General features: G+C 40.4%; 2 protein-coding genes across 3 annotated transcripts in view; one reads left to right on the forward strand and one right to left on the reverse strand.

Annotated features, from left to right (window-relative positions):
- adgrl1a (adhesion G protein-coupled receptor L1a) overlaps window positions 1-12,424 on the reverse strand; it is a 220,946-nt gene that overhangs the window by 194,827 nt on the left and 13,695 nt on the right. Inside the window, exons 1-3 of one of the 2 annotated variants that reach the window (XM_052048908.1) lie at window positions 9,869-10,204; window positions 9,460-9,508; window positions 1,614-1,720 (exon numbers count right to left, since the gene is read on the reverse strand). The gene's annotated coding sequence lies outside the window, so the exon portion shown is untranslated. Of the gene's footprint in view, window positions 1-1,613; window positions 1,721-9,459; window positions 9,509-9,868; window positions 10,205-12,424 lie in introns of those variants that run through there. The other variant, XM_052048907.1, reaches the window with a different exon arrangement.
- Window positions 1-12,424, forward strand: part of slc27a1a (solute carrier family 27 member 1a) — an 82,215-nt gene that overhangs the window by 49,052 nt on the left and 20,739 nt on the right. The window lies entirely within an intron of this gene.

A 12,424-nucleotide genomic window follows, 5' to 3' on the forward strand; every position in this document is an offset into this window, starting at 1 on the left:
GTGCACAAAAAAAAAAAAAAAGCTCCTTTGGGGGGGATTGTAATGCAATGCCATTAGTGTGCAGACACCCAAGCACCGCTCTGAATGGCCTTCATTGCAAGCGGTGGCGCACTAACTGCAAAGTGTCTGAACGGCAACGCATGGAGCATCCTGCAAGACACCCCCCCACCCCCCACAGGCCCCCTCGCACTTCAGGCCCTTTTGCCTCCGCACACCCGCTCCCTCCCTTGACTCATTTCTTCCTTCATCAACTCAATGACATTCATCTATGGGCCGTGACATTACAGAGAAACACAGCCGAGGAAGGAGAACGTGGAGAAGTGAAAGGAGAAGAAAAGAAAAAAAAAGACTTGAGACTGCACAGGCAAGCGAGAGAGATTAAAAGAAAAGGGTTAGCGGGGTTGGGCGGTCTTAGAATAAGATTGAGAGGGGAGCGAGCGAGACGGGGAGCGAGGGACGTGCGAGCGACTCCGTCAATGTCACGAGGCGACGTTGAGGTGGCCGCAGACATGGGTGAAGGAGCGGTGAGGCGGCTTTGACGGCAGCACACTTGTGTGACGAGGGGAACCGATTTCCTTGAGAGAAAAAGCTCAATAATTCAAAGGAGAGGTGGAAGCGTGGGGGGGGAAATGGTGAGAAATAGTGCCTGGCAGAATTTTAGGGGTTAACGCTGACGTGCGGTGCGTTTCAAGGGTCTAATGACATTATTATGATCATACGTTACTATTTGCAAAGAGTACGATAAGTCTACACCGCCCTGTTCAAATGTTAAGCTTTTGTGACATAAAAAAATGAGCAAGATAAATAATTTAGAAACTTTTTTTCACCCGGGTTTCATTGGACCATAACGCATTTCCTCATATTTTTTTTTCATAGTCCAATGAAACCAAGGTTGAACTTTATGGCCGTGATGGTATGGTTTACGAAGATAAAAAAAAACAACAGTGTACTGCTCATCATGATATCTACTATGAAGCGTAAGACATCCAAAATAAATGGATTTATAATCAACAACAAACCAGAGCTAATCAGGAAAAAAAATACTGTTCAAAAGAAATGGCAGAAAAACAAATTTTCAAGCAATGCACACTGTTGTTGCTTACAGTGTAATGTGGCGTCATGTATATTTAAATCCATACTCCTCTACCAGTGCCATAAATGCGCACCAAATCCAGTAGACACTTAAACAGCTTCTTCCCTCTAGCCATTAACTCCTTAAACAGTCACTGACATAGTCACTCTTCTTGCACCACAAAATGGTACTTCAAAACTACTGGTTACTCTAAAATAGTTCAATGATTTTGTTGTTTACGATGATACTAGTGCAGCGTGTTATACCGGAGACAAATTCCTTGTGTGTTCTACATACTTGGCCAATAAAGATGATTCTGATTCTGATTCTGATTTGCGGATCATTTAAAAATGCTACGCCAAAGCAGTAGAGTTGACACATTATAGATACATTAGCTTGCCTTCACTGCACCAACAAATGAGTAGAGCATCCAAAAAAAATCTTTTTTTTAAACCCCACCAACCCAATACTCTCTTGGAGTGCATTCATTTCAGTTGACCCACAGTCTAATTGAACTTGTTGAACTTATTGTTTTACTGACCCGATTGTGGATTTCGTGCAATGCGAAGAAGGCTGGGCATCGGAGTCGTCTTCCACAGGAAGTAGCGGATCGAAGACAGCGCGCTCCTTTACTTCTACTTCATGTACCTGTACATTGGGATTTAGTCACATTAGTTTGCATCGTAAAATCTTATCGCAAAAATTGCAGTGAGGCAACTGGTCATTTCTTTCAACAACTTTAACTTAAACTTTCATTCAGCACATGCGTGCATGGATTAGTTACGCATTTTTTGCAATTTTAGAGCTGCTCACGAACTTCAATGTGAAGCATTAGTCATCGACCAGCATCTTGCATTTTCTTCTACGTTAGTGGTTTCACTGTAGTTAGCTAATACAGTTAAATCAACAGTTTGGCCCATCAACAAATCATTCTCTTTCCAGGATTGAGGACTTCTGGTCATGAATCAAGCAGTCTATGTGTATCCCTCCTTCAAACCAGGAAAGGAGCCTCAAAGAAAAACGCGGACAAAGAAATACAAAAGGGTAGGATCGTTAGTTCCCGACTGATTGAAGCTCAACTAAGACTAAATATGTCCAGCTTTTTTGAGGCAGGTGAGCTATTCCTTTTTGTCACACAAATCAAAGCTTATTTTTATTGTCATGTGGTTTAATATTATGCTGATTGTCCACTATTGTAATCCTTTGTTGACAGTCTTTTTTTTTTAGGGGTTGGGGGGTAAAATTCATTGAAGCCAAACACCGAGTTGTGCTTCTATAATGTCACAATTTTCGCCACTGATGCAATTTTACCACTTGCAGTTTACTCTGTTATTCAGCCAGCAGAATTTTGTGCTGCTGCTTCAGCCAAGTGAACTTAATTTGGCCTTTTGGAAAAAGGTAATGCGACTAAGATAGTCTGTAATGAGGGAGGAGGGGGTTGGAAAAAAGGGGAAAAAAAAAAAGAATGATGAGACATTAATTCAGAGAATTCGCTCGAAGCTGAATGAATGTTTAGCAGGGTAAAATTTAAAAAAAAAAAAGGGGGGTCACTGAGTATCGCTGTAACAAGAGGACACAGATTGAAGTTCTTCCCAGTGCGGGAGCTTTAAGTGTCTTTCTAGGGGCATAAAAAAATAAAAATCACTTGTCAAAGATTTTGCAATGTGAAAACGCTGGCAAGCTGGATGACAATAATAGCCGCTGAGCTAATTAGAAGATGACTTCAATTAAGCATTAAGCAACAAGTTAATCTCCGTCATTTCTCCAAACTCTAATTTGAGTGCAGATATTCATTTATGTGAAGAATGGTGTTCATTTTCTCTATCTTGCACACGCGACCCCCCCCCCCCCCCCCCCCCGACGCCCCCACACACACACACAAATATCCACTAAAGTGCGAGAGAAGACTGCTTGTTGTGGATTTGATGTGTGAAGGGACTGCAGCGCATCCTGCTGGTGGAAAACATCCACAACAGGCCTCACACAGCAGAGATTGCACTTGAAAACGGCATCTAGCAGTGCAATAACATCATCAAAATCATTTTAATATAACCGAGAAATTTGGGTGGTACGTCTCTCAAGGCAATGCGGAGAAACGTCTGAATGGCTCGTGGCAGTGGGAGGTGAGTAACGTAGCCAAAAATTGGACTCAGGTGATAGTACTGTAACTTTACAGGAATATGACTCAAATTAAAGTGAAAGCGTGGAGTTCTTCCGGTGCCCACGTGGGTTTTCCCCGGGTACTCTGCTTTCAATCCTGCATTCGAAAAGCATGTTCAGTAGATTATCCACTTTGGTCGCCGTATCTTTGCCGAGCTTGTCAGGTGTGTGCCCTCTTGTTTTGTACTTTTTACTCGTGAATAACATGTTTAAACTACTGACTATATCTTATGCTCTCGATCAGAAACACCCCAACCTCCAACAGTACCAAAACCTGTGGCTGACCAGCCTTTATCCAGCGACTCTGTAAATTGGCCACCAGTAATCCATCCATCCATCCATCCATTTTCTGATCCGCTTAATCCTCACAAGGGTCGCGGGGGTGCCGGAGCCAATCCCAGCTGTCTTCGGGCAGTAGGCGGGGGACACCCTGAACCGGTTGCCAGCCACTCGCAGGGAACACAGAGACGAACAACCATCGGCACTCAAACGCACACCTCGGGACAATTTGGAGTGTTCAATCAGCCTGCCATGCATGTTTTTGGAATGTGGGAGGAAACCAGAGTACCCAGAGAAAACCCACACAGGCCCGGGGAGAACATGCAAACTCCACACAAGGGAGGCCGGAGCTGGAATTGAACCTCTGCACTGTGAGGTCGACTACTAAACCACCCTCACCAGTAATCACAGACAAAATTGGGACTCAGCTGGTTCCCAGAGGACTGAGTGAGCCACCAACGGACTTTGTTTTTCCGAGACTACTGAAGACGTCGGGAGAACAAATTTTAACGTGTGGAGCCACTGAGGTATGAAGGTCCCCGCGAGAGAGACCTTTATTGACGTGAGGGATCACAGTAGACACCCAACCATTAAAATCGAGGCCTAGTCCCCGTCAGAAGAGGTGGGATCACAGCGTTTCAGGATTTGTACAGTTGTGTAGTACGACCGCTTGAATATGACCCACCATGCCAGCAAGCTGCTGCGGTCTCCCAGCATGCAGGTTGATATGGCAGTCAGTCTTCGATAGAACTGAGAAGGATTTACATCAATACCGGGAAACGGCCTTTGTGGCAGCAAAAGATATTTGTGAAGACGCGAATGCTGAGGCTGTTCTTCAAGTGACGAGACTGAAGTCGACAAAAGTGTCACTTTTCATCCGAGGCACCTGATGAGCCTTTGAGTGATACACAAAGGAAGCCGGAGGGAGCATTTTTCCCAAAATCGTCGTCGATGCTGCAACTTCAACCATTCAAAGAAACATTTTCGACATTGGGGAACATGAGAGAGAAGTTTGGGGTACTCTCACATTTCCAAAAAGGAATGCCAGACACTGCAATCACCCTTGCGGGATATCGTTAGCTGGCAAGGGTGGCAAAAGTATGTCTCACCAAGGGTGCAAAACAAGCCAGGCCCTGCCCGAGAGCCATGCAGACATTTTGCAATTATTCATGCACCCCCCAAACTAAATCCCGCCCGCATAACATTTATTCTGTACACGCTTACAAATGACGGCAATCAATTTCTAGTGTCTTTCAAAACAATATGAAGTACATCAGTCTATGATTATTAACTTTGTGGTGTTGAACGGGTCCAGAGGGGCTCACTTTTAGACAAATGGGTTTTCTGGAATCCACATTAGGCGCAGGGATCATTGCATTGCCATGTGGGAGTGATGGCGCCGTTAGCGCTTTGTGCCATCTTCGAATATCGCCTCGACAGTCAAAAACAAAATGTATCCCGTACAATAACAAAAACATTGCCGCTATCGATTTCTGGTGCTTTATGCCCTAATTATGCAGTCAATACAGAACATGGTAAAGACATAAATAAGATCGTTCAAAGCGCCATCCTTCAAACGTGATGAATCTTATAGATGTTACAAAGCATACGTTTTATTAAGATTAATCCAGCTAATAGCCTGAAGGGCTCATTAGTAAACAGCACATGGTGAAATATTTGCGCAATGTTATGCAATGCCATAAACATTCGAGTTGTACATTATACTGATGGGGCATTTGGAAGATGATTGGGGATTGTTACGATGAGGCTATCGAAGGCCTTACAATCACCGGACACAACATTAGGAACACCTGAAGAAGCTTGTGCAAGAATGGTAAGCGTTTCTTTTTAAAAATTTGTTTCAGTACTTTTTTTTTTTTTGCATGTACAGGTATGTGCATACGTTTGATTTTGTGTATTTGTTTAAAATGTACTAGTAGAACATTAGACTTGATAATATTTGGTTCTAATTCAGTGACTGCATATGAGAGGACATTAATATTTTGAGCCCTTTTTTGAAATGAATCGCACTGATGGTGTCAACCAAAATCAAAATGGTGTCAATGGGCGGGGCTACACACAGTCAGTTCACGGTAATGAGCTGAGAGGACTTGCCAACCCTTCGAAGTTGATATAGGCCAGTCGCTTTGAATTGAATCCTTCTGGGCGAGCAGAGAGGGGAAGGGTGAACAGTTACACACAGAGATAGAGGAGGGAGGGAGCGATATGAAAGACAACTCAAACAGGGATGCGTTTTTGTTGTTGATGAATGTGCCATGTTGTTCCAGCTGGTACTAGCCTGTTCTAAAAATAGCTCACCAGCGATGGGACACTGTGACTTACTCAGAAAAATTAAACATGTTAAATTTCTTGATTGAAATGTAACATGGGACATTGCTTTAGGTTTCAAATGTTCTGTAATTTATTATTTTAATTATCTATATAAGGCTTAATGAATGTTCAGCGGGGTATAAATAAAAAAGGCGTCACGGTGATTAGAGCCGCAACAAGAAGACACGGATTGAATAATATCCGTCATTTCCCCAAAATCTAATTTGAAAAGTGAGCACTCAGTTTTTAAATGCAACTACTCGAGTAAATGATTTTTTCTACTGTATTCTAATTTATCAATATACACCTGTGTATATCTGTAAAGTTATGATTTAAAATGGAATAGCTTAGCCAAGGTAGGTCCCCTGCTGGCCATTCTCTGCACTGTTTGCCTACTTTACATTTAAGGGCTCCACAGTTCAGTCAGGCTGGCTTTCTGGTTTCCTCCTTTGCCCTCAGTCATGTCAGGTGACGGGTGGGGGTGCTTTGGCCCAATTGCCCAAGGCGAGGTAAAGTTCTCCATGTGGATGAAAGCTCCAGCAGAGCAGAACTTTCACATTTTCTCCACACAGAGGCTTTGAGCACCGCAGGGACTGAATAGAAGCGAGTCAGTTAAAAAGTTTGGTTAGGGGAGATTTTATACTGAACGTCCCAATCCCAGGCGTGACTGTGGATCCATGTCCATCAAACATGGCACCCACTTGCCCCTTATTTTTATTTTTTTGCATTTTAATATCTAAAGTGTTTTTTATAGGAAATCATGAAAACTGTAATAAGTCTGTTTCGGGGGTTGAACTGTGACCATGCTAAAATCCTGGTAGTACTGTAAGTAAAATTTTGGCCTTTTCTCATTTGAACGTGTGATGGCTATTACACACAATAAAGTGATGGATAAGTTGTTTTAAAATCAGAGGCCAAGGATAATATTTGTTGAAAACGCAGTATGGTAATAAAAGAACCCGCTGCAATATATTTTTGTACTTATTACGTATGATAATTTGAAACGTGGGCAGATTTTAACAAGAATCTTTGAAGATGATGCAGTAAAATTTGCTTTTGCGAGGCACATAAAGCGATGTGGTGGGCTAGATATGGCCCGCGGGCCTGAATTTGACACCGCCGCTTTAGAGAGATTAGGGATTTTTCATCGCAATTGCCAGATGTAATGCCATTATCAAATATCGGCAAGCAAGCGGTATCAGTAAGTACAAAGAGGTAAGTAGAGGACTTGTACTGAGTGAAGTCTTGCAGTATCTGCTGACATTGGCAGATTTTTCTCGAAAAATTGAATCAAAATCACCAATTACGGTACTCATCCGTTATCGCACATACATAGAAAGTACATACGTCTTTATACACTACTGTATCTCCTCACCGGGCATCATTATGTATGACTAGATGAATAAGCTGCGTCCAATCTTTTAATTGAATCCAGCATGTCCAACTATGTAGCACACTTTAAAATGTCTACTCCAGAGAGATATGGGAGACCAATGCAATGCAACTATGTTATTTCTGCAAACATAAAACATATTCCATCATTTTGCCTTAAGCCGCCTCCTGGCTTATCCTGCATGTGGAGCGGTACATCGTGTTCAGAATGTTTGGGTCAGCATTTTATGGAGTTTTATTTGAAATGTAAAAAAAAAAAAAACTTGCTGAATTTGCTGAGTTGGTGCTTCGACCTTAATTTCCAGCTTGTTGTTTCACATTGCACCTAATGAGAATATTTTTTTCTATGCTGGAAATACACAACTGACTCCTCTTAAGCTGGTCTGCCAACAATAATTCACAAAAAGTGAATACAAAATGTGCCTAAACAAGCCTGGAAATTGCTTTTGAGAGTGGGGGGTTAGGAGTTACAGCATCTACTGTATGCGTGCAGTTACAGTATGCAACCGAAGACAATAAGTGCATACAGTTGAGACGGTGGGTGTATTACCAGATTTGTCCACCAGCAGGTGCTCTTGCTTTCTCTATGGCGAAATCTTATTTCACAATTAAGATAAAATAACCGATATTGCCACTACAATGGGGACATTTATGTTTAGTGAAAAGAGTATGTGCAGATTCTGTTTACATCATAAAAGTGGAATCCGATGAGCAAAAGGAATTGTTACACATGTGAAAAAGTTAAAAAGCTGGCTGCAATCATGAAAAGTCCATTCAAGCATGCATTCGATATATTTCCTATTGTGTTCCTATTACGAACAAATATACTTGCTTTAATATTCATGCATTGTGTAAACAAAAAATATTATTCATACAGTCAATAGATGTTCCTATTGTGTATTTAGGAGTAAGCAAGTGTAAGATTAAGAAGTAAATTAATAACTTAAACTGATCAATTATGGAAAAATGACGCAACAACAGTTGTGAATTATTTAGATTATATTATGTACTTTAAAAACAGATAAGTATAAAATATATCTCCTCAAAAGTGAGCATATATTGTGAAAATAATTATTTGTGTTTGTCATTTACACAGTGCTTTTATTACATATGTTTAGATATTGTGCACATTTAAAAATGAAGTAAATATAAAAGTAATATTAATTAGTTATTAAAAATCAGCCTTAATCAATTAATGTATCCTATACAAAGTTGTGGCAAATTTTCATTTCAAAGTAAGGAATTGTAATGTTTAAATTTTTATATTCATTGAGTAAATTCTAAAAGAATAAGTAGCTTGCTGACACTGTCAGACGGCCTGGGATGAAACAAAAGTGATTTTTGCAATATTTATGGCCGTTACATAACCAATATGAGACGCTTCCTCAATGTAAGAGTGTGACAATAAGCCAAAGTCATTTCCTCTGAGAACATTGAACCGAGGAGGTCAATGAAACAAAACTCAATGTCTTACACAGCGCAATAATAGACTTCAAATGTATTTTGGCACATTATATAAAAAGGTTCAGCTCGACTGTGGAAGAGTGGACAGACTAAATCAGCACAGGAGCCATGCTGCGCTCTGCAAGGACAATTTATTCTTGACAAAATGAGGGAAATGTCATTTTGCACATATTGTATGAGGTCAGCACAAAGCGTACTATTCCAATGCAGACATTGTTGACTTTAAGGGTCACTGTGACTGCACCCGGCATCCATTAAGACCCATGGCATTTTCATTTTTTGTTTAATTTTTTTTTTTTTTGCCATTTCCAAAATATGGTGAACATCTTCAGCTAATTTAATGTAGCCTACCGTCGCTCGTTAGACTGTATTGTCATGTCCCCGAAAGCGATCCAGAAGAGACGCAACCGTCGACATGCAATTTCAATCAATTTATTGAAGAAATGGGAACAAAAGAAAGAGACACCTAATAGACATCTAACACATTGATTGGCTAACTTGAGCTAGCAGCAGCCAACTACACTCTCATTCTTTGGCACACAAATCACTCACCGGGCCTTATAAAGAAACACATTTCTTCACAGATACTACACTAAAGAACGTGAGGCTGGGCACCCAAAATGGGCAAACATAATACCTGTGCCTTACATGCACATTTTATATTGGCATTGTTGTTTAAAAATGCAAACCTATTTTTTATGCAATTATTTGATTAAATTATACTCGTGCCTTTATGTGAACCCCACTTCATAGGTACCTACCAGATGATGCAGGAGGCAGTCAAGTATGTGTCCTCAAGCCCGGTATGCACTTTATGGGAGGTAGAAAAGCAGAAAAAAATTACTCCAAATAGTACATGAAAGATAGACGAAACAACGCAGTCTTTCATACAATACGTAGTTTGCCTGCTTAATTCTTAATTAAGGACTCTTCCTCAACAAATGCTGTCAAGAGAAACTCAAGAAACAGCACCTGCGAATATTTTCAAGTCAACCGTTTCCCATTTAATCTCTTTCTCATCTAGTCCACTAATTTCGACAGTTGAAAAAACTATTCTTTGCACGTATTATAGGAAAACGGACGACGAGTACGGGTTAAACAAAAACGATGGTTACCTGCAGGTGTGTTCACTCAAAACGCAAAATGTCAAACAAGAAACAGTTTACGTACGAGCGAGATGGACGTTGACAAAATAAATGCCAGGAATATTTTGATCCGACAAAACTGAATGGCGCTGAAATGATGACTTTTTTAAAAGGGGGATTAATGATGACTGAACGACTTTGTTGAGTCTCACGTTGTACAGGTTAGAGGATAAAAGGAAGCAAAACGGAAACGTTTTTTTCCACAATAAAACCGGAAATGTAGCTGAACAAGTCAAGTTTCAATCAAGTTTCACTCTATTTACAAAATAAAATTGACTATCTCAACTCAACTGTATTTATAGAGCACTTTGAAACAGCCATCGCTGCACACAAAGTGCTGTACATGGAACAACTAACATATACAACAGTAAAGCAACAAATCAGTAACAAAGACGGTAGATAGCACACCAAACCGCTAGCAAGATAGATAGATAGATAGATAGATAGATAGATAGATAGATAGATAGATAGATAGATAGATAGATAGATAGATAGATAGATAGATAGATAGATAGATAGATAGATAGATAGATAGATAGATAGATAGATAGATAGATAGATAGATAGATAGATAGATAGATAGATAGATAGATAGATAGATAGATAGATAGATAGATAGATAGATAGATAGATAGATAGATAGATAGATAGATAGATAGATAGATAGATAAAAGTGGGAAGGAAGCAGTTGCAATAAACCAAAGACAATAAAAGAGAAGTGAGGGGCTTTTGATTGGATTTTTTTGTACATTTTTGCTTCATAGTTTAAGTTTATTTATAGTAGAAATTTAAAGTTTCAGAGTGAGAGTCTATTTTTCGGCTCTCATACATTTAAACAAGAACATTAGCAGGATGTAACACCTCCCTCAGCTACTGTCACATTTTTTTGTTTCTTTTGTTTCCATTTTCTGTGGGTCGACTGTTGACTAAATGTGTGACACATGGGAGAATGGAGAATTTTAGATATTGTTTCTCTTGTGTTGACAATTGAAAATGTATTTCGGCGCAGCCAGTCTGAAAATAAATATGACCGAAGACATCGGACGTCAGACGAGAAAGTATTGAGTCTCCATCCTGAGCCCTTTTCGGTCCAATGTTTGTCAGGAAGTTGTTGAGACAGCTGGACTTGCACAGCGGTCCCTCCTCATTGTTTGAGAACTCCGAAACAAGGCACAGCCGATACAAAACAGTCCTAAATACTGTAAGCGCCCCATCTCTCTGTATGTGCAGGAAAAGGGTGGTCAGATAACAGGATAAGTTAATGAGGAGCAGCCTCGTTAAGTAACTCTTCTTTGATTAAGAAACTAAAAAATATTCCAATTCAAACATGTGGAAACTGTGTAGGTGAGAAAGAATCGGAAGGTTTGTTTGTGTCAGAAATGTACACAATTCCCACTGAACATTCGGCAAGCCTCCTCGCTGCCCATCTTTAAATCCCTCCTCAAAACTCACTTGTATTCTTTGGCGTTTGACTCAGCATGACTTAGATTTGCTATTGGTTTTACTGCTTGGTGCTTTCTACCGCCTTATTACTTATTACTTATTACTGATTCGTCTTACTGTTTATTGTATATGTTAAATCGCTCCATGTACAGCACTTTGTATGCAGCGATGGCTGTTTGAAAGTGCTCTATAAATACTGTTGACTTGACTTGACTTGACAATTGCTCTTTACTGTGCTTAAGTTGTCATTTTTCACATCTGGACAAAGCATTCTTCCTGTAATTCTGACAGCTCACCAAGTCTCCTTTTTTAGGGTCATGTTTGCAACATTTCAAGCAGCCCCTCCCCCATGGCCGCTTCCAGGGAAACAGCTGTCTGTCAATTTCACACCTAAAATGACCGGCCACCTTGTGGGCAAGCGTCTGGATACGGAGTGGTGGCCTCCAAATGGCCTTGTCACTCGGCACTGGAGTTGAGAAAAGACGCAGGGTGTGCGTGTTGTTTAGTGTACTCCACTTGCACAATAACATGCCTGCAAAGCGTCATTGAGTGTTGCGTTCTCAGCCCAAACCTTAACAAGTGCACTTGGCAAATTCTCACAAGAAGGTAAACAAAATGGAGAAGTCGAAGAATGTTCTGTCCCTTTCTTGTCTACGAAGGTTCCTCATCGCTTCATGTCCCCCGTTAAACATGTGATTTAAACTGCATAGCGGGTAATACCATTTGGATTTATTTTTTTTTAGGTACTGGCATATCATACAGTGTGGACACCTGTGTCAAACTCAAGGCCCGGGGGCCATATCCGGCCCACCACATTATTTTATGTGGTCCGTGAAAGGAAATCATCTGTGTCAAATCACATGATCCTTGCTGAAACGTGTACCAAAATGTCAAATTGTCATGTGTGACAAAGAACCTTGAAACTTTTTGCAGTAATTTTGCTCCCGTCTAGTCACTTGAACAATAATCGAACAAATTATCATATTGACTTGACCGATTTCATAACTAGTAATCTGTTAATTGGTTGTGTGCAATTAATAATGTGATGAGGAGATTAAACGTGTATTTGTTTTCATTTTCATAATGTACTGCTACCGAGAATATATTTTAACACTCTTTGACCACTTTAATCTGAATC

Source organism: Hippocampus zosterae, chromosome 17 (assembly GCF_025434085.1).
Source record: "Hippocampus zosterae strain Florida chromosome 17, ASM2543408v3, whole genome shotgun sequence".
NCBI classification, from domain to species: Eukaryota; Metazoa; Chordata; class Actinopteri; order Syngnathiformes; family Syngnathidae; genus Hippocampus; species Hippocampus zosterae.